The 26,060-nt window shown below is 38.6% G+C and overlaps 1 protein-coding gene and 1 long non-coding RNA gene across 10 annotated transcripts in view; both read left to right on the top strand.

Annotated features, from left to right (window-relative positions):
• The first annotated feature begins 992 nt into the window (after nt 1-992).
• On the top strand, nt 993-21,187 carry LOC110352280 (uncharacterized). The gene is made up of 4 exons (XR_002400991.4): nt 993-1,099; nt 6,055-6,248; nt 16,037-16,168; nt 16,256-21,187. It is a non-coding gene; the product is annotated as an uncharacterized lncRNA (long non-coding RNA).
• A 1,637-nt stretch (nt 21,188-22,824) lies between these two features.
• The window catches only part of PCDH15 (protocadherin related 15), an 805,380-nt gene continuing 802,144 nt past the window's right edge, over nt 22,825-26,060 (top strand). For 5 of the 9 annotated variants that reach the window (XM_072040284.1, XM_072040283.1, XM_072040287.1 and 2 more), the window contains exons 1-2: nt 22,825-22,899; nt 23,304-23,381. The gene's annotated coding sequence lies outside the window, so the exon portion shown is untranslated. The remainder of the gene's footprint in view (nt 22,900-23,303; nt 23,382-26,060) is intronic. The other 4 variants (XM_072040289.1, XM_072040295.1, XM_072040299.1 and 1 more) reach the window with 3 other exon arrangements.

The following is a 26,060-nucleotide window of genomic DNA, read 5'->3' as shown; positions in this document are numbered from 1 at the left end:
TTGCATAATGCTTAACTTAACTTATGGCTAGGGTAAATAATGTGTAAAATGAGTGGAGTTATTAAAGGCAGAAATTAAAACAAGGCTACTTAGTACAGTATACAGGCTCAAATAGAAATTAGAAGTATAGATGACATAAGAAAGTATATTATGTTATTATTTGGTATTATGACAGTTAATTTCTACAGTTCTTTATTATTTTTTTCTTCCTTGTGTTCCTTTAAAATAGTCACAGTAATATCACCTGTTACTGACAATGCCATCAAATTCACAATAGTATTTTACAGTAGGACACAGATAAGTGAAAATAAAGGGCAACAAAGTACTGGAGACCTTCCTTGGGTCTCTGGGTCCATCGGTAAAGACAAAGGGAGCAGATCCCTTAGAGATCACAGGGTGGAAGTCTTGGCCTCAAGGGGTATGGACCTGCTTCATCTATGAACATACATTTCATGAGATGCATATCTCAGACTTGGATATTTATTTAGTTTTGTCTCCTTCACTTGAGTTCTAATTAATCTATAGCTAAATGTCCTTAGCTAAATTAAAGCATTATTTTTGCATAGCATTTCAGTGCAAATTGATTATATTTTAAATAAAAAACAGTGCTTGAACTTTTCAAACCCCAGACATTCAGATATTTTACTATTACAGAAATTCATAAATCAGCACTCCGTAATTTAAAGAAGAATATTAGTGCATTTAGTGAACAAAAACAGTCCTTGAAAACTTGTCTGGCTTAACTTCTCTCTTCATTTTTCTCCCAGATGATTTATATTCCTTAGTCATGTATATGTTTTTTCAACAGCAATGCTAGTTTTGTAAGTATGAAACATCAATGCATTTAAAATAATTTAATTTAGTTATGCCTTGTACTAAGTATAGAGATACTTAAATGGGAAATTTAAAAAACAATTTTACTTTTTAACAACTTAAGTATTTGTTTCACAGTGTTGTAACAGTATCCGTAATAAACTTGGTCCTTCTAATCTAGATACCTGTCTCTGAGACAAAGAACTGAGGCACAAGGTTTTTTGAAGCACGGATGTTTTTTTGAAGCATGGATGCCTGATTCAAAGTGAAAGACTTTGTATTTCTGGTAAGAACAACTATCCACATTTATTTCCAACAAATGATGATAGCAAATCAAATGGAGACATGTAGAATTTTAGATATAAATTGCATACAATTCTTCATATTGTATGTGTGCATTAAAAAAAATATGAGAACACTGTAAGCGTAACAAAAGTATTTGTGATTCTTGTGTCATGTGCTCTACCAATGTTAAGACATTAATTTAAGAACAAAAAAAAATGTACTATGTGATGGGCTACTTACAACTTTATTGTGGAAACCTCTCCTTATATCTGTCATTTCCTGGATGCAGGTTTCTTGCTGAAAAGGCTTACTGCCAGATTTTAATTAATTTAATTTACAAAGAGTGAAAGTGGTTCTGAGCATTCAGGAGACATCACCTGGAGAGTTAGAATTAATTATCCTGTTGTAGCATGTAGTGCTTTCTCCCAGAGTATGACCTTTAAAGATGCTTGCACGTCCTTCTAGGTTGTATAAGGAAGAGAGTAAGGTCAGAAGCTAAACCAAGTGCTTGTGAGAGTCCATTTGTAGCTTCTGACCTGGTGCAGAGGGTTTGAACTCACGTTTACTTATATACCCTTTAGGTACCAGTGCAAGGTAATAAATCTGCTGTCTATGAACCTAAGGAGAACAAATGAAACTAATAATAAGATGAGCTCATAATAAATATAAAACGTAGGGTATAAAGGACAGGGTAGACTATTTCCTAAACTGGATATCTCAACCCATTTCAGTGAATAACTGCACAAATAAACTGTTACTCATTTTGAAGGTTAAGCTAAACTAATACCTTTAAAACACTTGAGTAAAGTTTAAATGCAATCTACTATTTACAGTAAAGCATTCCCAGTGTTAGACTCAACTCCTTCCCAAATTGATTATATTCTCTTTTGAGCAGAACTAAGTTTCAAGCACCTAATTCAAGAAGAGTCATCCATCTTCCTTTCTGCTAGCCAGACAGCTCGATATTCCAGTTTCTTTAGAAAGTCTAACTTGCCAATGGAATAGATTTTTTTCTTCTTTAGCAATACAGGCTCTCTTTGGGTAGTTCCAAGTCTGCTTAGTATTTATTTTGTTTGTGACAGACACTCATTTTGCAAACAAACTCATATATACATTAGAAATGAGAAAGAAATATAATTTAAAAGCGAAATGCTGTTTTACTTATGGAGTAATTTTAAAGATCTCTAAAGATTAATAAAGATTTTACTTAAAGATTTAGAGATATTTTATACATGCTCTAAATACAAAAAGCAATTATTGTTACCTGGGAATGTAGATTATGATTTCATATTATTTTAATTTATTGGTTTTGCTTTTTTTTTTTTTTTTTAATCAGTAATAAATAACTAGATATTATGGTCATGAATCTCATTAGGAATACATCCAACTACTTCTGTAGAAAATGCTGGTATCTTATGTTTTAAGAAACATCATTCTTACATGACCCTGGAATAATGACACTTCATATTGCAGAGCAAATCAAGCAGAGAAGTGATCAGGAGTTAACCAAGTAACTTCAAATCACAAAATTGTTTGGCATTGATGGATTGAATCCATCAGTGATGTCAATCATAAGAGTGGTACAACGTGGCTTTTGCAATGAACTTGGCAAGGGTACATTGTTTTCTGTCCAAACACAACAGCCAAGGAAGAAATGCTGTTTTCAAATCCCTAAGTGATCTAACTCTATATTTTTCACAGCTAAAATTGGACATTTCTGTTGGCATTTATGTTCGTTACTGTCACTGGTTATGAACCAAATGCATCCTGGCAGTGGCTTAAAAAAAAAAAAAAAAAAAGACGATTCAGTAAGCAATCACCTTTACTATTAGCACTTTCATTTATAGGCTTTATTTGTGCAAGGATGTCCCAGCTCCTAATATGGTCAGCATTTTCCCAGAGAAGGTGAAAAGACCACCTTTGAATTTTTGATTAAATACAAAATGCACAACAGAAGTCATATAACCTCTGTGGTGCTTCAGGTGTAAAACTGCCCTGTGTAATGGTTGGAGTCTAGCACTGCAGCTCCCAAGAACTGAAACACAGCTGTGGGACACTACTCAGCCAACTGTGGCCTTACAATAAGAGTTTTGTAATTAAGGCAGGGGTGGAACTTCAACTTTGAACATGTATTTTTTCATTGCTGATACCATTCTTCCAAAAGCTTCCGTCAGGAATTTCTCACATTGTTCTACCATGTTCAAATGTCAGTAAAAAACATTTCTGATCTGCCAGGAATTACAATGATATTTGACTTAGATCACCACAGCGGTTGTGGTTTTTTGTTTGTTTCTTTTGTTGATCTTTTGAGGAATGGTCCAGAGACATCAAAGATTACAACAGTGATGTTTGAATGTACAAAACCGAAGCTGTCACATCTTAACAATGCTTGTTTGGGGTAAGCTTGAGGGTAGGACTTAGAAACTCGAACTGAGGCAATTCAGCAGAATTCAACTTCTGGTTGACCAATCTTTTCTCGTACTTTCATGAATCTGCTTGGTAGAGTACCATGGGGCAAAGCCCTAGAGGAAAGAGGGGCCCAAAAAAGCCACTTGATACTCAAGGATCACCTCCTTAGGTGCTAAGAAGTGATGCATCCCAACAGAGAGGAAAGAAGACAAAAACAGCAGGAGGCCTACGTGGATGAAAAAGGAGCTCCTGGCCAAACTCAAACAGAAAAAAAGGAGGCCTACAGAGAGTGGAAGCAAGTACAGACAAGGATCAGATTAGGAAAAACAAAGCCCTTTTAGAATTACATTTGGCCAGGGACATAAAGGGCAACAAGAAAGGCTTCTGTAGGTACATCAGTAAAAATAGGAAGAATGGCAAAATCGTGGGCCCTCCCTGGAAGGAAATGGGACATCTGTTCACCTGGAATATGGACAAGGCTGAAGTACTCAATGACTTTTTTGCCTCAGCCTTCACCAGCAAGAGCTCCAGCCACATAGCCTGGGCTCCAGAAGGCAAAGGAAGGACCAGGGAGAATGAAGAAAAACACACTGTAGGAGAAGATCAGGTTTGGGACCATCTGAGGAACCTGAAGGTTCACTAGTCCATGGGACCTGAAGAGATACACCTGTGGGTCCTGAAGGAACTGGTGGACACAGACAGTGGGACCAAGTGCACCCTCAGCAAGTTTGCCGATGACGCCAAGCTCTGTGGTGTGGTTGACACACCACAGGGAAGGGAAGGATTGCCATCCAGAGGGACTTGGGCAGGCTCCAGAGGTGGGCCTGTGTAAGTCTGGTGAGGCTCAACAAGGCCAAGTGCAAGGTCCTGCACCTGGGATGGGGCAATCCCAAGCCCAAATCCAGGCTGGGTGGAGAACGGACTGAGAGCAGCCCTGAGGAGAAGGACATGGTGGGGTTGGTGAGTGAGAAGCTCAAGATGAGCCAGCAACGTGTGCTTGCAGCCCAGAAAGCCTCCCGTACCCTGGGCTGCACCAACAGCAGCGTGGGCAGCAGGGCGAGGGAGGGGATTGTCCCCCTCTGCTCCATTCATGTGAGACCCCACCTGGAAAATGCATTCAGCTCTGGGGCCCCAGCACAAGACGGATGTGCAAGTATTAGAATGAGTCCAGAGGAGGGCCAAGAAGATGATGAAAGGGCTGGAGAACCTCTGCTATGGAGCCAGGCTGAGGGAGCTGGGGGTGTTCAGCCTGGAGAAGAGAGGGCTCTGGGCCTAGAAGCCTGGGCTGGGGAGAGTGGGCCCAGTCCATGGAGGGGGGCTTTAAGGGCCCTTCCAACCCAAACCATGCTGTGATTCTGTGAAACGGGAAGAAGTTCAGTAGGAAGCAATTCAAGGTCATACATTTGGGGAGGAAAAATAATTTCAGGTGGAATTTAGAAGGGATGGAGAAGGAGGAGCGGAGTTCAAATGCACAAGTGGTATTGCATGATGACTGTGAGTCACTAATGAGATACAAGGCTAAAAAAGGTAAATGAATCTTAGGAGCTCTGTCAAACATGACCAAAGATGTAATAATGTACAGTTAGACCTCATTAGCTTGAGAAGCGATATGGATGCAGGGTGAGGAAAGAGCCTTTTAAACTGAAAACTTGTGCTGGTGAAAGAACAAAAGGTTTAACATTGGTGATGGCTACATTAAAGCTAGATGTCAGAGTAAGCTTTCTGTACCCTAGGGCACGGGGATCCCAGAACAACCTTCTAATCAGAAAAAGGAGAGCAAAACGAATAATTGTGTTGCTGGGTGAGTAGCTCAGTCTATAGAAGCAATTATCTGATGTGATCTTGCAGTAAGCCTAACGAGCCAGGAAGGAGTCCTGCTCAGTTCCAATCCCTAATCATGCCTGGAGCTGGGTTTTGTATTGGAGAGACACATCCCCTGTGTGGGGACATATCTCCTGTGTTCTCTGTGTGCCCTAAAGACCTGCCCAGTTATTCTGCAGGGACATTGTTGCTCTTTCTCCCTTTGTTATCTATTCTATTGAAAGCCTAGGGCTCATCCTGAGCTCTACAAAAGGTTGACCTGCAGCACACAAACAATTATTCCAGTAAAACTAAGGCTTAGCAATATGTAGATACCCATGTCACTGTGTATATAGCCATTTCTATATCTTTCATGTTTAAGATATATTATTGTGCCTAAGTTTTAAAGAGTACTGTATTATGATTTTAAAATATTGTGTAAAGTCTGTCAACAATTATGGACCCAATCTTCAAAAATTTTGCCTTGAATAGCATTGATTTTACACATTTTGTGCTTTAGGTCTTTTTTTTTTTTTTTTTTTAACTAAAGACAATTTGTCTTTCTTGCTGCGCTCACATGCATGCCTTTTCAGTGGCATCATCTCCATTGGCATGTGAAGGCTGAAAAATATTAGCATTCTATAAAAAAAAAAAAGAGAGATTTAGAGAAGCATGTAATCCTTCTGTTTGAGAGTAAAACAATGATGCTGAACATGTTCAAAAATATCTGTTTTTATTCTTATCCAGGACCCATTGTTTGATGATGCAGAGTAAGTGCTTCATGCTGCTTGAAGCGAGCAGCAAAATTATCCCACGCCTCACCCCTCGCACACGGGAAGAAAAAATAGACCCGTAATCCAGCAGGAACTTATAATGTCACACACGGTTGTATCATCTGCTCTAGGAAACAACGCGGGCCTTTCATTTAATATTGGAATAAGGTTAGTGAAAACAAAACCAACTATAAAACTGCCACCTGTTACATGTGTTGCGCTGAGTACAGTAATCAACTCAGTGACCCTGCCAAGGAGTTGTAGATTTGCAGAAAGGAAAAATTTAAACTTAGTATTGCTTGATGCAAGTGAATTGCATTGTGGATTGGTGTTTATTTGTTAGCACTGAAGGTTGAACTCATCCTGTTTGTTGATTAAAAGGTAAGAGTAAAGACAAGGTAGTTTTGCTGAACTGGAACATGTGGCTTTACTGATATGGCAGGTTAATTGTAATTGTAAATAATATAACCATGGTGATACAGCATGGAAAGTTATTCTTTAGTATCATAGCCAGGAAGGTTAAGAAATGGCTGCAAACTGAACAGGCAAGGTAGAGTAACTTGTGAAAAGCATATGTAAGGAAGTTTTTATTTAGAACTTGACTTAGGGTGGTATTTTGGGAGATCATGGCACATTGTGTTTTGTTATTTTTGGTGATTACTTTTGGTTAGGAGCAAAGAAACGTGCTTTTAGATTTCTCTTTCTGTTTATATAATCAAGGAATGTATTAACTTCAGAATGATTGTTTAGAATGAAATGGAAATAAGAAAAGGAAGGTTACCTAGACTGCAACTATTTTGACATGTACCATGTCATTAGCTATGAAATAAAATTTTCCATGACACTTTCTGTCTTTCCTTTTGGGGAAGTTAATTATATTTAAAGATGATAAACACCAATCTGATTTTCTTCCTTTTTCTTTTTTTTTAAACCAAATGGCTTTAAGTATTTATAAAATACATCTGGAAGAACCAGTTTAGAAAACATATGAAACCTTTCCAGAATTTATTCTAAGCACCAATTTAATTTAATTTAACAAAATAGAAAACTGAATACAAGCTGTCTGTATCACTAATCCTGTTTGTGAAATTTTCTTAACAAACAGTGAAATGTGTATTATAATCCCTTTAAATTTGATTTCCGTTTTAAAGGCATTCTGTGCAGTCAATAGAAAAGCTGGCATCCACTTCAAATAAAAACTTCAGCAGGTTCTTGAAATCATAATTTCTTACATTTTAAAATACAGCAAAGATGTTTTCACTGATGTCTGTGGAGCAACACTCACTAGGGTCATTGGCTAGTTGAATCAGTGTGCAAAAAATCAACCCCGAGAATAACATTTCTTAACTATTCTATTTCAATAAAACCCTTTTATGAGGCTACAAGATCCATACAGATGGTACTAATTATGTCTTGTTCTTTTTAAGATGTTTTTTTTTTCTTCTAGATTTATTTGTCCACATATCAGCAAAACACAGAACACTGTTATATATAACGTCTGCTCATTTAAGCATAAAATCATCTTAGAACAAGTAATTCTTTAATTATTGCATATGCTATATCACTGGTAATACAATTTAGGGAAAAAATGTTAAGCAAGCAGCAGCTAGTTATTAATAAATCACAGGGTCTTGTGTCACATACACCCTGGTACAGAACAAGTGCCCAGTGACACTACTTAAAAGCTGCATGGGATCACAGATAGCAGCTAACCTTTTTATGCCATACGTGTGTGCTTACTTTGAAGGATTAAATGCGTTTGGAGTAAAGGGAGAGCTCTGTCACTGGCTGAACTGAGACCTGGGTGCATTGGCTACTAACAGTGGTGGTAAATCTGGGGATTAAAATTGATCTTCTGATGTAAGAGAGAAATCAATAACTGTCATAATCAGCAACAGTTAATTACAAGGTAAAAGCTATGGTGGCTCTTAAGCATGTAAAGAGTAGTGTGTGCAGGAAGGGACAGTATCACCCAAATGTATGACTTTTTCCCCACCTGTCACAGCTGGTGGCTTGGTGCCTTCTCATGTGAAGATAAAGTGCCCCAAGAGCAGATGGACAGGAGGGAAATTAAGTTAACCTGAAGAGAAGTCACTGTCACCAGCTTAGCGCTGGTTTGTCTGCCACAGCAGGCTCTTCGTGTCCCCACAGGATTTCTGGACATTACCAAGGCTTTACTGGCATGGTGTCACAAAGCTCACAACAAGGTCCTACATGCAGGTCTTTGAAGAGACCCCCCATGGTAAGGTAACCTTAAAATCAGAAAAGCTCTGTGGCTTTTCTGATTATCCTGTGACTACACAGGACTTGGATGGAAGCAACATTCACTGGCACAGGCTGCCCGGAGAGGCTGTGAATGCCCCATCCCTGGAGGTGTTCAGGACCAGGTTAGATGAGGCCCTGAGCCATCTGTTCTAGTGGGTGGCATCTCTGCCCATCACAGGGGGTTGGAACCTAATGGTCTTTGAGGTCCCTTCCAATCCGAACCATTCCTTGATCTCAGTCCTGTACAGGAGTTACTGAGTGCTTCATTCAGTTGTGCGTGTTCCGTTTATATTTCTTCCACATCTCATATTTTATATGCTTTCTAGAGATGTGTAATATATGTAGAATTTGTAATTATTTTATAATTCGCTCTTATTTCTCACTATCCAGCTCTATTTCGACTGGACATACATTAATTTTGGTCATGTTGAGTCTGTTTTGCCTGAGACAGTAACTGGTGATTTCCTTGTCTTTATCTCAACCCACAGCTTATTTTATCCCTCTGTCCTGCTGACAGCTGGCCAGCCAGCCAAGCTCAACTCACCATGGTTGAGTGGTGATTGTGGAGCACATCCAGCTTACAGAACATGTGTTGCTGAGAACAAAAAAATAAATAAAAATAAATAACTAAGTAAATAAAGACTACAGTTTTCCAGAAGTAGGGTGGATATTGCTAACACGTTTTATCAGTGCTTTCAAAGCCTGACTACAGTAATTCTGATGTTTATGGAGTCAGCGTTAAGTGGTTTGGTGTTTAATGCTGTGAAATAACTCTATAGCTGAGCAGTAAGAGCACATCCATACTGAATGCAAAGGCTTGAATGTGGACTTTTCAGTTTGGCTGTGCACACTGAAATCGAAGGTGGTCGGAGAGATGCAACAAACTGGTCTGGGAAACAAACATCACTAGTGCTGTGTTCCTTTGCAACAGTTGCACACAGATCTGGATGCAAAAGATTTGACAGGTTATGTGCCAGACTAAATGATCTAAGATTTCAAATGGTCTTGGTATAAAATTAGAGAGCGGTACTTGTCGTAATAGGGTAATGGAATTAAATCTGAATGCAGTGTATGGCAATCAATTAGTGGCAGCGATAAAAATACTATTTCCTCAGTTACAGTGAGAGTGGATGATGCAGCAAAGCAGAAGTAGAAGGCTGATGCGAGAGTAGGAGAAGGGAAAAAATAACTTATTTGGCAAAGGTAGGGAAGATGTCACATGAAATGTTTAGAAAAGAGGATGATTTTTATGTGCTTGCTCAACTATAAGAAGTGATGTTAAAAAAGCTGGTCTCGTTTAAAAACCTTATTGATGTGAATTTGAAACTGGTTTGATAGCCTCTCTTTAACTGGCAGGACGTAGATTGCTGCTTCATGGGAAACGGAGTGCAATTAGTAACTTCATACAGCTGCAGACAGTAGTCAGCAGTAACTTCGGGGCATTTCTGATTTCAGCTACATGCGAAACAATATTGTAATGTGTTGCCTTGCTGGTATGAAATTCCCCATAGGTCTGTCTCCACACAATAACTGTTTTTTACAGTCAATGCTGTTTCTCTCACATCATCTTTGGCAAGGACCACTTGGGGTTTTCCCTTGCACTGGAGCCTGGGGAATGGTTTGTTTCCTTGGAGCATCTGGAAATTTCATCTGAAAAACTCTTTATGTCAGGGTCTTGGGACCTGACAATGCCTTTGATCTCCTGGTTTTCTGTAGCACGACAGCTTTTGTAGCTCTTGGTCTTTTTGTGGGCCTCAGATGTGTCTCCCTACAATGATTTGCAGAGCATTTTTGACCCCTTGTAGGTAGGTAGGTTAAAGGCACATCCAACAAGCTGTTCTGGATTGAATGTCTGTTAAATGATTTTAAGTGGATCCTGTGACTGATAGTCCAGAGTGTCCCAACCAGCCCTGCTTTCCTAAACTTTGAGGAGCATTCAGAATGAGACTTAACAAAACATAGATTTTCATATCAATATCTTGGCAAAAAATAAAAATAATTTAAAGATCTAGAACAAACTAAAGCTGTTTTTCTCTTCTGTCAGGGAGAGAAAACATTCTTACAACTATCTGCAGTCATAAACTTTCAGTTTATCTTACTTGTATTAATATGCCCACAAATGTGATGTATGTAAATGAAGTAAATATTGATTTATAAACTATTCATTTTCATTACATGGAGAAGCCATTATGCAGTGCTAAAAATGATAATTTACTTAATCTGCAGATTATTTTGAGTTGAGCAGAGACAAAAAGCAATGTAAGATCCTGCCCACTTGTTGCTGTCTTTACATATTTCACTAGCAAGGTTCCCAGTTTGGAGCCCAGGGATGTTCATGGTTTGACTGATACCTAGTTTCTTTTTACCATGTCTGATTGGCAGTGTTAGACAACGTGAGATGCAATGGTTTGTATTGACCAACTCTGAGATAGCTACCCTAATGTCTTTGTTTTAGACTCTCTTCCCCTCTCCCCCCCCCCTTACCAACTCCCTGCCAATAATATGGCATCTGCTTCCATGAATTTAGTTATTCTTTATCTGATTTATAGTGTATAAAACTGTAAAAACTGCCTCAGCATACTTGGGGTGCAGTGAACTGCAGATCAAGAGCTGGAATGAGGAAGGAAGGCAGGGACTTAGTAAACTATCTTTATGGAATGAAAACTCTTTTTTGGTTTTGATTCAATAACACAACAACAGCCTCCTTGGTAACTTCATAACATACCTCTTTTAACTCTGCTGATTTTATGTAATTAAGCCGTGCTCTGTGTTTTAAATAAATATCCTGCAAATAGAGCAACTGGTAGCCTATGAACTATTTTGAAGCAGTTAGGTCAAAGGCTGTCTCATCATGTCTAACTCAAGTGCACAAATAGGTTATTTTTGTTAATTTTAGTATTTTCTTCATCACGAGCTTCATAAAACACTAATTTTGTTTGATGTAGGTCCTCAGCCTTTGACTTCAGATGTGGATGAGGGCTAGGGCAGAGGCAGGGAATGTTCTGCAGCCCCATTCTGCATTCTTCTTCCTGTGGGGTGAATTATTTTAGCCACTGGTGAAGTACTGCTCTTCAGTGTGTGTTTACTTAGTGCTTAATCCGGATTAACAAACTAGACAGCTCTGTGTTTCCTCTTGAAGGAAACTCTAATAGGCTTGGTGGCACAGTAAGAGAGGGGAGATAAATATTTGTAGAGCTAAATACAGAGCACAGGTAATGATGCCAGCGCATAGCCCCTAACTATATGACAAGGCTTCAAAGGTAACAAATCCAGGAGGAACTCAAGATTAGCTCAGGAACTTGGAATGCAAAGAATGACCAAAAAAAAAGCAATTCAGAGAGTATGAGCAAAAAGAGCACAGTTGGGTAGGGTGGTTGAGAACTTGATAGGAAGAACAGCTGTGGACTTACGCAAGGCCTATTTTATAGGGGGACACTCAGCAGTGGGGACACTCGGATTTCTTCAGGTGACATAGTGCCACAGGCTGATGATGGGAAGCATAGCCTGATGGTTGGTCATCAAAGTCGATCAATTAAAGAAAATAAATAAACAAAAAAAAAAAAGAAAAAAAAAAGAAAAAAAGCTTTTTTTTTGAGCAAGAGACCTTTGGGATAAAAAGGATAAGATTTAGTCAAACAAGAGTGGTGGAACAAGAGGCATCGTGTTCCTTCCTGTCTCATAGGTTATCAGCTCAGCAGTTTGGCAGTTTGTGGTGGAGATATCTGTCTTGCTAGTTCTTTAAATCATTACTAGATATGCTTTCAATTCTAGGTTTATAAAGAAACTGATATGAGTTCGGGATACTTAACCTTTGCTGATTCTACAATTCTTTTTTCTTTATGTAATTCTTAGAGCTGAATATACTCATGTCAGATGTTGAACTCTGAAAATTACCTGTTAAACTAATGCACACAATAATTTTAGTTTGTTTTTCTCTAATATGCCTTATGTAAAAGAGACTTAATGTTAGTAAATTTAATAATGTACCTTCACAGAAAAGCAAATGGGTTGATGGATTGTCTAAATTGTGGCAATTGTTTAAAAGGTCATGAATTACAGCATTTAGAGACATACCATTTTATTTGTCTGGGTGGCTTTCATTAACACAGACCAAATATGTTCTGTGTAGCTAGCAAAGCTAAAACACTGCATTTAAGAACTTTTAGAAATTATTCAGTAGCTTCGGGTAAATGTGTACAGTGTAAGACTGCACGTGCTATGATGTAAGGAGGGTACTTAGGGTGGTTCGTGGCAAAGAAGCTGCTGCAGTGGCCTTTCCTGAGGGTGTTTTGTTTCTGTTTTATCCAGCCATGTCTAAGGGAAGTAGTAAAAGTCCAGATAGATTCAGATGCAGTTTGTTTCAGCATCTTCATGAAGGCAATGATTCTTACTTAACCCAGGTCATTGTATCCATCGTCCTGGTCCCTAAAGAACCGATATAACCTGTATTTCTTCCGTATGCAATTTGTGTTTTCTAGTGACTTGCCTTTGTAGCCCACAGATAAATATACTTGAAGCTTAAAAACTCCTTCTCTTACTCTTTTTATTTATTTTTTATTTTTATGGTCTCTCACCCATAAGCAAACAAACATTTATCACGGACAGCACCCACAGAGAATAATATAACATAGCCTTAGATAAAATAACCTGTGTACAAAGTACCGATCTGTTTACTACAGAAGCAGACAATCTAACAAACTCTATCTTATGTTGAACAACTGGCCAGATTTTTTTTCTTCGTTAAGAAGGCGGTAAACACTCTTGTTCCTTTTATCATGTGTTACGGGGTAGTGGTGCGCAATATGAAACATTTCAGTGGATTCTTGGAAAGCTGCAACCCCAAACAAATGGCTTCTTATCTTCCTCGTTTGTAATGCTGCAGCAGTTCTAAAATAATCAAATATTTAACAAGCACTTACTGTACTTCTAAATGCAGATATGGAAGCTGCTAGCTATGTATTTGATTGATACTGATATTTTTGCAACAACTTCTATGTGAAATGGAAGAGATTATTAAGGAATTATAAATTTTATTAAAACAGACAAGGGGGAAAAAGGCAACTTTGAGGGAATTGCATTTCATTCATATGACAAATATTTGCTTTACACTAAAAATGTGTTGTTTGTGGCATAAGAAGTCCACATTTAAGATGTCTTCATCTATTGTTCCTTGAAATATTTACCAAAAAGCTTTCTCAGGTAAATGACAGGCTGTAGGGACGTCACTGACAAATGTTGCATTGCCTCTTTCATGTTTAGTATTCACCAAGGGATCATCAGCCTTCAGAAGAATTGCTCTTGTAATGCAAGGATAGAATTGTTTTTAACAAATTAAAAATATAGGACAGAGAGGTCTCATAAAAAGTAAAGCAGCACCCAGAGCTTGTCAAATATTCTGCTTTGCTACCCAGAGTCTCACATGGAAAAGAGCACAAAAAAGAGAACCAGCCACTGGTTAGCAATGCATGTAGTAAAGATTACAGTGGTTTGGGATTTCGCTAAATTTTATTTCAGTTCTTCCTTTTTCTTGAATTCTTGGGCTTGCTCTTTATTGGAATAAGTTGTTCCAGTTAATACTGTCAGTATTTTTTTTCTACAAGTTTCAGTATCTAGGTCCAATATTTTATTATGTGTATGTGCATATGTTTTACTCTTTGCAAGATTTTATTTTAGAGAGCAGAATAAAAAAAGAGGAAAAAAAAAGATTACTGGATTCAAATCACTAATTTATCCTGCTATCAGTATTTTCCAAATAAAAAAATGAAAAAATAAAAATGGAGCCAGCACTATGACTACAATATTAAAGGGCTAAGTGGAAAGTGTAAACGCAAATATGAATTTCCAATACCCAATATGGCATATAATGTGAGAAATTAAAAAGGTGACTGCGAAGAAGCAGTGGTATTGCAAGATGCATCTATTTTGAGTCGAGCGAGAACTGCCAAACTTCTCGATACCCTTAGGCTAAACAAAATTATGAAGCAAGGATGTCTTTCTGCCTGGAGAATCTCTAAATTATGGGTCTACATTGTCTGTGGAGCCTGCCTAATGTATGGGAAGAGGCACTGCCAGACGATGATTTCAAAAAAGCAATTAGCAGCTTAGCAAATACTTGCTATCTCTGGATAACCTCCTGGAGAGGTCTGAGTCCCCTGACTAAACAGTGATGCTGGCCAGAAACTTCTCCCATGGGGACATTCAACAAAACTGGCTGCCACCAGGGAAATAAATCTGCATGTGTGTGCCTGCAGGCATGGGGTCCAGCAGCCCACCAAGTACCACTGTGAAAATGCTGCAGTGCATCTCTCTGCCATGATCACACTTGGCCTTTCTCAAATTAAGCTACCACCTGTGTATCCTATGCAATATTTGGGGAGTTCTTGAAGAAAGGTTTAACTTTTTTTTTTTTTCCCTTCATATTTTAATCAGATTTTCAAAGCTAGTTTTATTACTTTTTATTACATTGTTTTTTCTTCTGCGGTTCCAATTAACAAAGAGGATGGGGATTCCTAAAGTAAAGGATCCAATTTCTTTTTGCCTCTTAGCCATTTAGCTATGTAGACTGAAAGAAATAAGAGTTTGACCAGTTTTGTGTAAGTAAAAAAGAATGATGGACTGCTGCATCATGACAGCAATGCTAATTACAGATATTTTAGGGAAAGGGGTCCTGTCAAATTAGTCTCAGTTGCATGAATTTTAATTTTTCATTTCTTTAGAATAGTGTAATGCTGGGAGAGGTGTCCTGCAAGAATATTTTTCTTTCCATCTGCCACTTGGAAACAAAGCTGAAGCTCTTCAGGAGTGCTTGGGTTGGGACTAATCTCTCAGTGATACTGCAATATTGCTAGGTGGTTTTAATATGTGATTAACAGAATGGAGGATTAGAAAGAACTGTCTTTCATTATCTCTGTTCCCTGTGTACTCCTGCTGTTACATATACATACATGTATATTACATGTATACAGGCCTCAGGTCCTACTAGGGTCTCTACAAAATGTGATCACAGTCTGTCATCAACGAAGGGTTTAAATACCAAAAATAAATGTAATAAAATATAAGTCTGTACTGCACATTAAAATCAGACTAAAATATCCATACTGGTATACATTAAAATTTTTGATTATATGTTATTATTGGAGGTAACATTATAGATTTAATTCTAAAATTATTAAGACAGCAGCAACACAGTACAGACATAGCATCAGTAATTAGCTTTTAGGCTTGCTTTTATATATATATATATTCCCTCTTTATATAATTTATGAGGGACATAGATTATTCTGAGGCTCTGGAGATCGTATGATCAATGCAGATAGAGCTAGATGGAGCCTTAGGAGGTCAGGTAGTTCAGCCCCCTGCCCCAGCTGGAGCAATTATATCTAAACCATGCCTGACAGTTAATTAGCAAGCCTGTTCTTAAACCCTCCTGTGATTGAGATTCCACTCTCCCTTGGCAATTGATTTCGACGCTGAACTATCTTGACAGCTAGAAAGATTTCCCTAATGTCTAAACTGAGTTTCCCTTGCTGCAGTTTAACCCTTCTTGTCCTACCCCGTGAATAGTTTTGTTCCTTCTCCTTGACAGCAACCTTTTGCATAATCGAAAACTGCTATCACGGAGGGTTCACATCATTTTATAATTAAAAATAAATAAATAAATAAATCCCAGATTCTCCGTTCTTTTCTTGTAGTTCATGCTTTCATGCTCGCTGATTTTCCTCGTGGTGCTCTGAGAGAGACCCGGCTCCTCTCCCTGATGACACTGGCCTGCTCTGAAGAACTTCATGTCGTCGTGGCCACCCTCGCCTGGCGCTGTGCTTGGGGTGAGGATTGCTGCAGCCCCATGCTGAGCTGGGGCACCCACACGGTCTCTGCAGATCCGTGCCTTTACACCGCATTTCCCTTTGCAGAGCCACTTGCCAGCTTTCTTGGAGCACTTTGATATTATAGCTGAAAGGTACTCTGAGAATTGTTGGAGTTTTTCTCTTACAAAACTATAGGTCTGTAATTTACATCATTTAATGTGACAAGTACAAATCAATCCACACAGCATATATTTTTAAAATGTTCCCGTTTTATTATTTTATATAGCTAGGGCATATTTTAAATCCATTTACTAGGACAAAATGTAGGCAGTTAGACAGCACCAGTCCCAGCCTCTGATTCTGCCACATGAAAAGGTGTGGTAGGTCAAGTCTGTTTAAGTAGGACCGTGACATGGTGAGGCTGATTGCTTTAATAGCACAGTTTTGATTTGTGGCTTTTCCTCCTGGGCACTTTGTTGAGACTTGAGGACCTCTCTTTAGCTGTCTATGGAGCTCAGCTTTTGTAATGACCTGCTGCAAGCTCATGGAGGGCAGTGGCAATGCATTTCAGCGATGCTTTTGAGCCCCATCCATTGCTAATTTAGTAAATCAGCTCTGGCACATTTGTTTCATTTGGAATTGAGCAATCCCTGCACAGAGCAGGCAAAGAAGCAAATAAGTAGCCCTGACATTTTGCTTCTGACATCTTCAAAGATTTCTTAGAATGAAAAAGTAGATTAAAACCATCTCAGGCCAAAGTGAGGGCTGTCTTTATCACAGAATTTATTTACAATACCTATTTTTCCAGCTTCGTTATCCTGCTATTGTGCTAGCAGGAGGAGAAATTCAGACTGTGACCATTAGCGCCCAAACTTCTGATGAGTTGTTCTCAGAAGCTTGTTGTAAACACAGACAGAAGCAGCTGGTCTCAGTGAGCAGGCCACGAGAAGGCAGAATTTTGATGAGAGATGTAGGTTGCTAACGGCTGTGGTGTTTGCATTTTCCAGAGTGATGCAGCTCTTCAAAGAGGTCAGTCAGCATCTGAAGAGTCAGTGTCAGCTAAAGTTCCTCTCAACATCACTAAAGCCTCTGCTAGCAGTTGTAGACTTTTTTGTATATATAACCTAGTTAGACAAATGGGCACAGGGAAGGCAGGGAAGAAGAGAGAAAAGGGAAAATAGCAAAAAATCCTATTCCTCAGTGAAATACCAGGGTAAAGCATCATTTCACTATGCATGTAATTTAAATATCATAAAAAAAAAAAAAAAAGCTTTTTATTTTAAATAGATCACAGGTTATCCTGCTTTATTCATGCATCCAACATTTATTAATAACAAATGCATGAATATATTTGAACCTCAGGGCTTCCCAGTCTATCCTTACACATGTACAGTTTCAACACCTCAGAATTATTAAGCAACCCGGTCACATCATGCGTAGTGTTGGGAAAAGTATGAGAGGGCATATGGTACTTGTCTCCAGGAGCAGAGCTCTCCATTGCTTTTGTTGTTCTGTATCACCATCTTAATGCTTTTTTAATGGAGTTTTCAGAGGGTGAGCACTGTCAGCCCATTGTCGGCTCCGCTCTGCACAGAGGAATAAGCAGTACATGCTCTGCGGAAGCAGGGTGGAAAATTAAAGAAGGATATCATTTAGGTATGGCAGCAAGCTTGCTGATGAAGCGATGGTGCTTTCTGTTCTCAGGCATGACTTCTGCCAGTTTAGCAGTGATGTAGGCTGAAATTATTTTTCATTATGTTCATACCAGTCGGGTGGCTTGCAGTGAGGAAATACTTTGGACAAAGTGGTTCCAGAAAAACAGTGAATTAGTTTATAAATAACTGAAATCACTGCATAACTCATGAATTGTTTCGATGATCCCTCTCATTTCTCTTTATATTTTCTCACTAGGTTTTCTCTGATAGGAAAATCAGCGCTGACTTCTGAGGCCTCAAGTGCTGTAGAATATTTCACAGGAAGGCCTTATGGAACAAATCTGTTTTTAAATGAAATAATGCATCCGTATTATTTAGTTCCCTGTCCAGCAGATCACTTAAGCTGTTGACTTCTGTTTGACAAGTCACATATTTAAAGTTCTGCTCAAACTAGTGTGTCTTGCTGGAGTGGTGCCGTATTTGGATGAATAGATCTTTGATAAATGAACTGCTGCTTTGTTGTGGGGTTTTCATTGCTTTTCTTTCTATTGTCTCTTGTGTAATAAATCTGCTCGCAATTTTTATTTATTTATTGCTTCCCGAGTGTCATGCCCCTGTGTTCATAACAGGGTCTAACAAAATTTTCAAAGCATTTCACATTGCTCATGTAGCAGATACAGGCATGTGGAAGATGGATTTACAGAAGCAGGTAGAGGTGAGAATTTCAGGGCACAGCTGTCTCACCAAGAACAATAAGTGATTAGGTTTGTTTGATTACAAAGTGAAGAGGCGTGAGAGAGCGAACGGATTGCTTTTAGTGGCTCCAAGTGATATTTCTGGATGACACTTTAGAATAAGTCATTGCACGAGCTAGCTTTGGTAGCAGAAAATCACAGGTTTATTAAACAAGCCCAACACACAGACAGACAGACATACCCATAATTCTAATGCAAGCTGTGACTGGAGAATATAGAAAGGCCCCATTGCTGTTGAGTGATAAGTCTGACATGTAATTCACTTGTTTGGGCCGTTGTCTGTAGCTGAGGTGGCTTTAATCTGAATGTAAAAACGTCCATCTCAAAGTGCCATCAACTTCACTGCAAGTTGTTGCTGCAGTGGGGCAGAGCAAAAGAGAAGAATATAATTAATTAAAATTTGGATTAGAAGATGAAGCAATGTAAATGCATTAAGCAGGGCTTTATTTACAGACTGTACATCAGCTACACAGACAAAACAGGTTTAAGCAATGCTAGAATAAATTTATCTGTTCTGAATTTAGCTGTTTAAATGAATTTATCTGTTCTTTTAAAATTATTTAGGACATTATCTACCCAAGATCTGTATAAAGGCGTATTGCTCTTATACTAATGAACAGATGGAAATTCCGTGGCTAGGCATCCTCCCCCGCAAAGGAGAGCGGATAGAGGGGAGACAGTAAGTGAAGCAGTGCTGCAGAGCATAGATAACAAACTATTCTGCATGTTCCCTGCAGACAGGAGAGGAAGTGGTGGATTGAAATTGCAACAGGAGAGCTTGGCTTTAGGGAAGCTTGAACAATGGGGATAGTAACACACATGTGTGGGCTGATTAGAGACAGCAGAGGGAATGGAGTGTCTTCAGGCAGGGACCTAGATGGGGTGCTCTCAAGACCAGCTTTCTGTCCTTCTAGTGACAGCTCTGGGACTGAATTCCTCAGGTCAGAACTGCTGCAGGACCTATGCAGAAAGCATGCAAGTACGTGCACGCATGTATGAGTGTAAGCGTAGGTGGGATAGAGTTGAGTTTTAGAAATGAAATTGCATTTATTTGTTTCATAGTATTAAGTTTATGGACTTTCTTCATGTTTCTACTATTTACTTTTGTTTATAGTTACATTAAGTAGAAGAGTCTACCCTTCTCCCCCAGAAGACTCCTCTCTCAACAACGAAAAGCTTCTACCATAACTTCAGTGCTACATGAAGTTGTAGAAATGCTGCTGGGTTAAGGTTTGGAGACTATTTGCATGTGTCTGTAGCTCAAATGTGTTGTGAGAACAGGCATAGGAATGTGGAAGGCCCCACAGATGTGTTTCAGAGATACCATGGAGTCATGTGGTTGGTGCACGGAGATATTCTGTTTCCTCTCCCATTGATTTTGGTTTCTGTATCTTTTGAAGAAGTACGTAGGCATGTCTTTCCAATGACATCACATATGCTTTCTGCAAGGAAAAAGAAAACAATTAAATTGCTTCAGCGGGAAGAAATCTCTGATGTTTTTGTTGATACCTCCTACATTTATGAAAAGGCTATGGGACCAATTCCTAAACTTGACTAGTCTCCAGTTTGTTTTCTGTGGTTGTTTGGTCTCACCTAACCTAATTATCATCTAACAGCTGGCCTTGGCAAGTACCTCAGGCCTGTTCAATAATCAATAGAAAAGAGTCTCCTCCAGAGGATGTCTTATACCATCCTAAGGAAATTAGCTAAAATTGGTGGGCTGAATCACCTCTGGTGATATTTATCCCTTTCCATCAAATATAGCAAGAGTCCAGATGACTGGCTTAAACTGGAGATTAAAGAGATGAATCCTGCTCTCAGGTGATGTTACAAGAGGTCTGCTTCTTATAGTGTCTAATTTCCCAGCCTTGTGGAAAATCAGCTTTCCTGTAGCTCAGCAATGGATAACAGTGGCCTTTCCTATAAGCCTCTTTCAGATGCAGTCCTCCAGTCCCAGCTCTGGATACTGCCAATTTCTGCTCAGTCCTTCCAGCTCGCTGTGAGCTGGCATCCACTGGAGCCCTGCAATCAGTGCCCAGTGTCATTGCAGCTGCTCCCAGACATTCAGGGGTGGTAAAAAAGGAGGACACGATGTTCCAGCTCCAATCCTGACATGCCTCAGGTAGGGATGGGAAATAAGTAACACCACAGGGCTCCACAGTTGCATCTGCTCCCCAATATTAGTCCCAAATGCTATAATAAACATTTATTTCGCATGGCAGTAAGTTAGAGCATAACTTCACATCTTCACTCAGCCACTCCTCCGCTGCTTCTGGTCATCTGATTTGCTTCTGCATTCCTCCTCTCAGACTCTCTTTCCCTTCCCACGAGTTGTACATGGGAGTCCTTTCCTAGTGTAGCTTTTGGATCAAACTGACCTTCCCTAATACTGTAGGTGAATGTATCGCTTTTAATTGTAGCCATGCAAAAGTTAGTTGCTCGTTCTAAACCAGGATTCCCTGATAATCAGCAGGTGTATTCAACTCGTCTGAGTCATGGTCTTACCTGCTGGGCACATCAGCCTATTACCTGCAGGGCAAACCTGTGTTTTGGCTGAATGCTTCTTGAATGGCTAAGATGGTAAGAGGCTTAATGGCTTAAATGGTAAGAGTACACATCAGTGTACTGGGGGATGTACAGGGATGTTCCCTGTATCTTATGCTTTCTGTTCTCTTCAGTGCAGTTCCTAAAAATCCCGTGTAAGAGCTCAGTTTTCACCTTTCACTATTCATGAGAATTATGTTGGAAGGGTATTTTTCCTGTCCACAATAGCGTGTCCAATAGAATATCATTAATTGCTCTCAATGACCTACTGTAAATGTAGTGGCCCAAAGCAGCACTGCCAAAGGTGAACACCAGTTGTATATCTGCTAGACCATATTTCCATGGTTTGTTCAGGCAATTTTCAACTCAGATGAGGAATCAAATACTCTCAAATGAGTTTTTCCTCGTTCTGGGTTTTCTTGCAGATTTTAAAAGCTGGACATGCACGTAAAAGTCAGCCCCACAGTCCCTGTGGTGTATTTTTATTATCAAATACTACCATGTACCACAGCAGTCTGTTCTTACTAGTGTATATTGATGTTTCTGAATTTACCTGGACTGAAATCATAGTCAGATATCTAAATGCATTCTGTTTCCATGTGCATTACATTATAAATCAGTTTCATTTTATTCTTGATGTTATCCTGCTGCAAAATATAGAGAAAACACTCAATAAATGAAATTACACCTGTCTGATTCTGAAAATCTAAGTAATGCTAAAGGCCTTCAGCTGAAATAAATATATTTCTGCTAGAAAGGTTTTTCAAGTCCTCTTCCCCCCATAAATTCTGACTTTATTATTTTAGCACAGATAAGATAATACTCTCGAAATATGATTGCAAGGAAATCCATAAGACGAGTATGACAAACCCTGTATACTTCATGAAATTATTTTTTTTTTTCAGCAAGAACAAATGCACAGCATAGTGCATGTCATCCAAACGGCAAGAGGAAGGAATTGTGTTTCATCAAGTGAAAATCTACCATCAGCAAGCTCGTCTATTTCTTAGTGGCATCATTGGGCTTTGTAAATTTGGACTTGGGGGATCATAAAACCCCAATCTGTGTACTGTGAATTTTCTAGAGAACAGTGCAGCATTTGAATTCTGAATAGTCTCATCAGTATGTGTAATAATATATTAGTTTGTAATGTTTAAGTGACTTGGTAAGAAATCTGAGGAGGAGGACTAGCTACTAAACTTGTCAGAAATATGTTCCAAGTAAATACCAGGAGAGGAGAAATAAAGATTGCGTTGGTATTTTTCCACAGCAGCTGCATAGTGAGTTCTTTCAGATTTACAACTTTCTTTTGTAATATCAAAGCAAAACTGTTAATCATATAAAGGTAGGATATTAAGCAAGTTGCACATGGAAGCATTTTCTGAGTACTTTGCACTTTGGGTGCACGTTCAGTGACATACTTCACTGTTCTGGTTCTTTTTCACTGAATATTGTGTGGAAGTCAATTTACCTTTATTCCATGTGGCTCACGATGTGTACGCGAGTATATTTAGGCTGTAGTAAATTGAGTGTTCTCCCATTGCAGGGGCTAAAATTGCTTTCTACTCAAATGTTCTTCAACAGTCTGATTACGTGAATATTTTTTTTTTTTTGAGGCAAAATTTCCTGTAAATTCTTAGATACAATTTGTTAAAAATCTTGCTTTTAAAATCTTACAGATAAAAACTATTTTTTTTCTCAATATAGGAAGAAAAAAAGGCAGAGAGCCATATAAACTCACATTTCAGCTAGCTAAATCTCTTTGAGAATTGATGCCAGTGCTCTGGGATGCTAAGTATGAAAGAAACAACCAAAATTGCATAGTACTTGTTTGCATATTTCATATTTAAACAGAAATAACTTTTATGTTGTGAGAAAACTAATTTAAGCTAGAAATGAAGGTCCTGTGTTGTTTTGTTTCTCACTTAATCAACTCTCGGTGCAAAATTAGGCTGTGCCCAGGATGGGTAATTTAGCCATGAAAATGTCCTCAGTTGGATGTTGTAAAGGAGTTCTTGTCATCATTTGGTTATATTTTCTAGACTGTGGAGTTATCCCAAACTAATTCCCATTGAAACTAGAGTGTCTTGTTTGGAAGAACATCCAATTTACATGTAAATTTTTCAATTAGGGTCTACTGTAACTTGTAATGTTACACTATATCTTCTAGCCCTTTAATTGGTTATTTTTTTTCCTCAGTATTCTTGGTTTCTGGACCCCTGGGTTACACTGAGAAAACAGAACATCGGTCTGGTTTTTCAACCACAGCCTAACCAAGTAAGTAGCAATATAATCTTACTGTAATATCTGTTCTGTTCTTCAAGGACCCCGGTCATCCCTTTGGAAAACTGTTGCACTGGAGAGTTATGGTCAACCAACCACCTTTTAGGGCTTCCAAGTTGTTGTTGTTGTTATTATTATTATTCACAGATTGACATGCACAATATGGGCTACACCAGGCTTATATGGCAATCAGGCTGGGTGATTTTCCTGTCACGTTCAGGTGTTGTGGAGCCACGTCTTCACATTACAGATGTAGTAAAGCAGCTGGTCCTGCTCCTCCACACAGCCAGGAGGAGGAGGATGGGCAGGTAGGCTGTTGGAGATGATGACTGCAGTGTAGTATCTGCCTTTGAGGAATTTGAGGCTTGTCACTTGTTTCTTCTATCCATAACACTTGAATTTCCATATTCTCCTTTCACTTACTGAGGATCAGTGTCTTAATTCACCTGAGTGGACGAGACTGGACTGCTGTGCTTTTTGCAATAAGCGGAGAGCCAAAGGAAACAATCGTTTAATACTGTGTGAGACAATCATACGCATTTCTTTTGTTGTCTATTGTTTTCCCTTAGTAAAGGGAAGAAATCCAAAACAAAAGAGTAGTTTATTAATTATACAATTTGAAGTCTGTTTTGTTTTGCTTTTCTTCTATTGTCTGTGCCTCCACCACAGAAGTGATAACCTCGGAACACCAAGAACAACATCTGTGTGTTAATTAGGTACCTTAAAATTAGAGTATTATTCCCTGCTCCATCCAGCTCCCTCTGTGATGGGATTTTCAAGTAATGTAGATGGTTTTTGTGACACAGACACCTTAACTGAAAAGACTAAATTCCTATTTTCTTTTTAAAGATGAGATTTGAAAAATACTGATATGTATCCTACAGCAAAAACTAGTTCCTGTATAAAATGGAGAAGTTCCACTGAGAGATGAAGAAATTCCTTAGCAGTGCAGTATTTCTGGCATCTCTGCTGAGTAATCTTGCGTCTTTATTTAGTCTCCGGAAACACAGAAATTGGTGGCAGAAAAGATACCCAGGCAAAGCTGTAACTGAAGCTAGGCACAATTCATTACTCGTTGAGGGTGTCACATGAGAAATTCTGTGTTGTCAGAGGTGGTAAACTGTGCCTGGCTTCTTGATTAATATTCTGCATCTTTTTTGGCACTAGCTAATTATTCTCAGTGTTGACCATGGAGTCAGAATGTGAGGATCACTTAACTTACAAAGTTCCAAATGAATAGTTGTTGAGTCCAAATCTGAGATTTTAAGGAGCAGTGATAGAATTAGCTATAAAAATGCATAAATGTTAAGTAGCAAATGAAGAGGAAAAACGAGAGACATGAGATAATGTTAGCAATTTTGCTTGAAGTTTACTAGTAAAATGTGATAAACCTGAAAGTAGTATTCTTCTGATCAGCTCATTTTCCATCTCTTACACAGTTGGAGTACAGATAGATGGTAGTGGTTACTGTCTCTGGGTAGTGTACATTCTGTTTAGCTAAGGTTTCGAGTAGTACATGTGTATTGTGATTCTTCGGGCCTTTCTAAAAAATGTGATTATCAAAATTGGCCATTTTTCCTCCCTGCTGTTCATTTATGGACTCCTTGTACTGAAAGCCTCCTGTGAAGTTTATTGTGATTTCAATAGGTTTGGTATTAAAATCACCAGCATTTATGCGCTCAGGGTTAAGATCAAAATACACAGAGCAAGTTAACCACAAGCAATAGTAAATACATGCTATAAAGCTGTAAAAACAAACAAACAAATAAACAAAAAAACAAACCACTGAAAATGTGTTGATGTTTGAGTAGATATGGGAAGACTCCATCCTGGCTCTGATTAATTATAGCAAAATTACCCAATTGCCAATTCCTGCCAATATAATAACTATTCTCTCTTGAGATAAGCTTTTCATTGGTTATTCTGCTACTTTGAGGAAATTGGAAAGTCATTGGGTAAGTTAGATTCAAGCTTAATGGCATTTGAAAGTGTGCTTCTAAAATAAAATCCTTCATTTTGGAAAAAAAAAACAACACACACAAGAACAAGAACAAAAACAGAATCAAAAAGCTTTCTGGTTTGCTTTCCCGATCTCTGTTTTTTTCAAGACAAACCAAGTGCTTTGAATATATCATTTATATATTTATTTAGTCTTAAATTTGCAGAGAGCATCATTGTGACTGTAAGCTGGATTTGCTAGCTGTTTACAAACCTTGATTTATACATACTCCTCATTTCAAGAAAGTTGCTGAAATAGCTGTTCCAGGATGCAGAGAAGTGCTACACTGACAGAAAATCACAAATCTCACATGGACAATGAACAGAAAGAAAAATCCTGGAAAAAAAAAAAATTCTTAATGAAATATTACAAGAAAGATATGCCTGCACAAGAGGGGCATGGTAAAATGAGGCTTTCAGCTCTTAGAAACACCCTCTGATTTTCTTCTGACTTCAATTTTTCAGTTTAATAGCTGTATGACATGTAGTTGACACATCTCTGCCAGAATATAGGATGATCTCCCATCTTTATTTTCTGGGAAATCACAGAATGGTTGAGGTTGTTAGGGACCTCTGGAGGTCTTCTGATCGTGCCTCCTTGCTCCAGCCAGGACACCCAGAGCAGTATCTCTAGTGAAATTATATTTAAGACAAATGCAAAGGTATCTAAATCTG

Source organism: Anas platyrhynchos, chromosome 6, assembly GCF_047663525.1.
Source record: "Anas platyrhynchos isolate ZD024472 breed Pekin duck chromosome 6, IASCAAS_PekinDuck_T2T, whole genome shotgun sequence".
NCBI lineage: Eukaryota > Metazoa > Chordata > Aves > Anseriformes > Anatidae > Anas > Anas platyrhynchos.
This window is presented reverse-complemented; position numbering and strand designations above follow the sequence as displayed.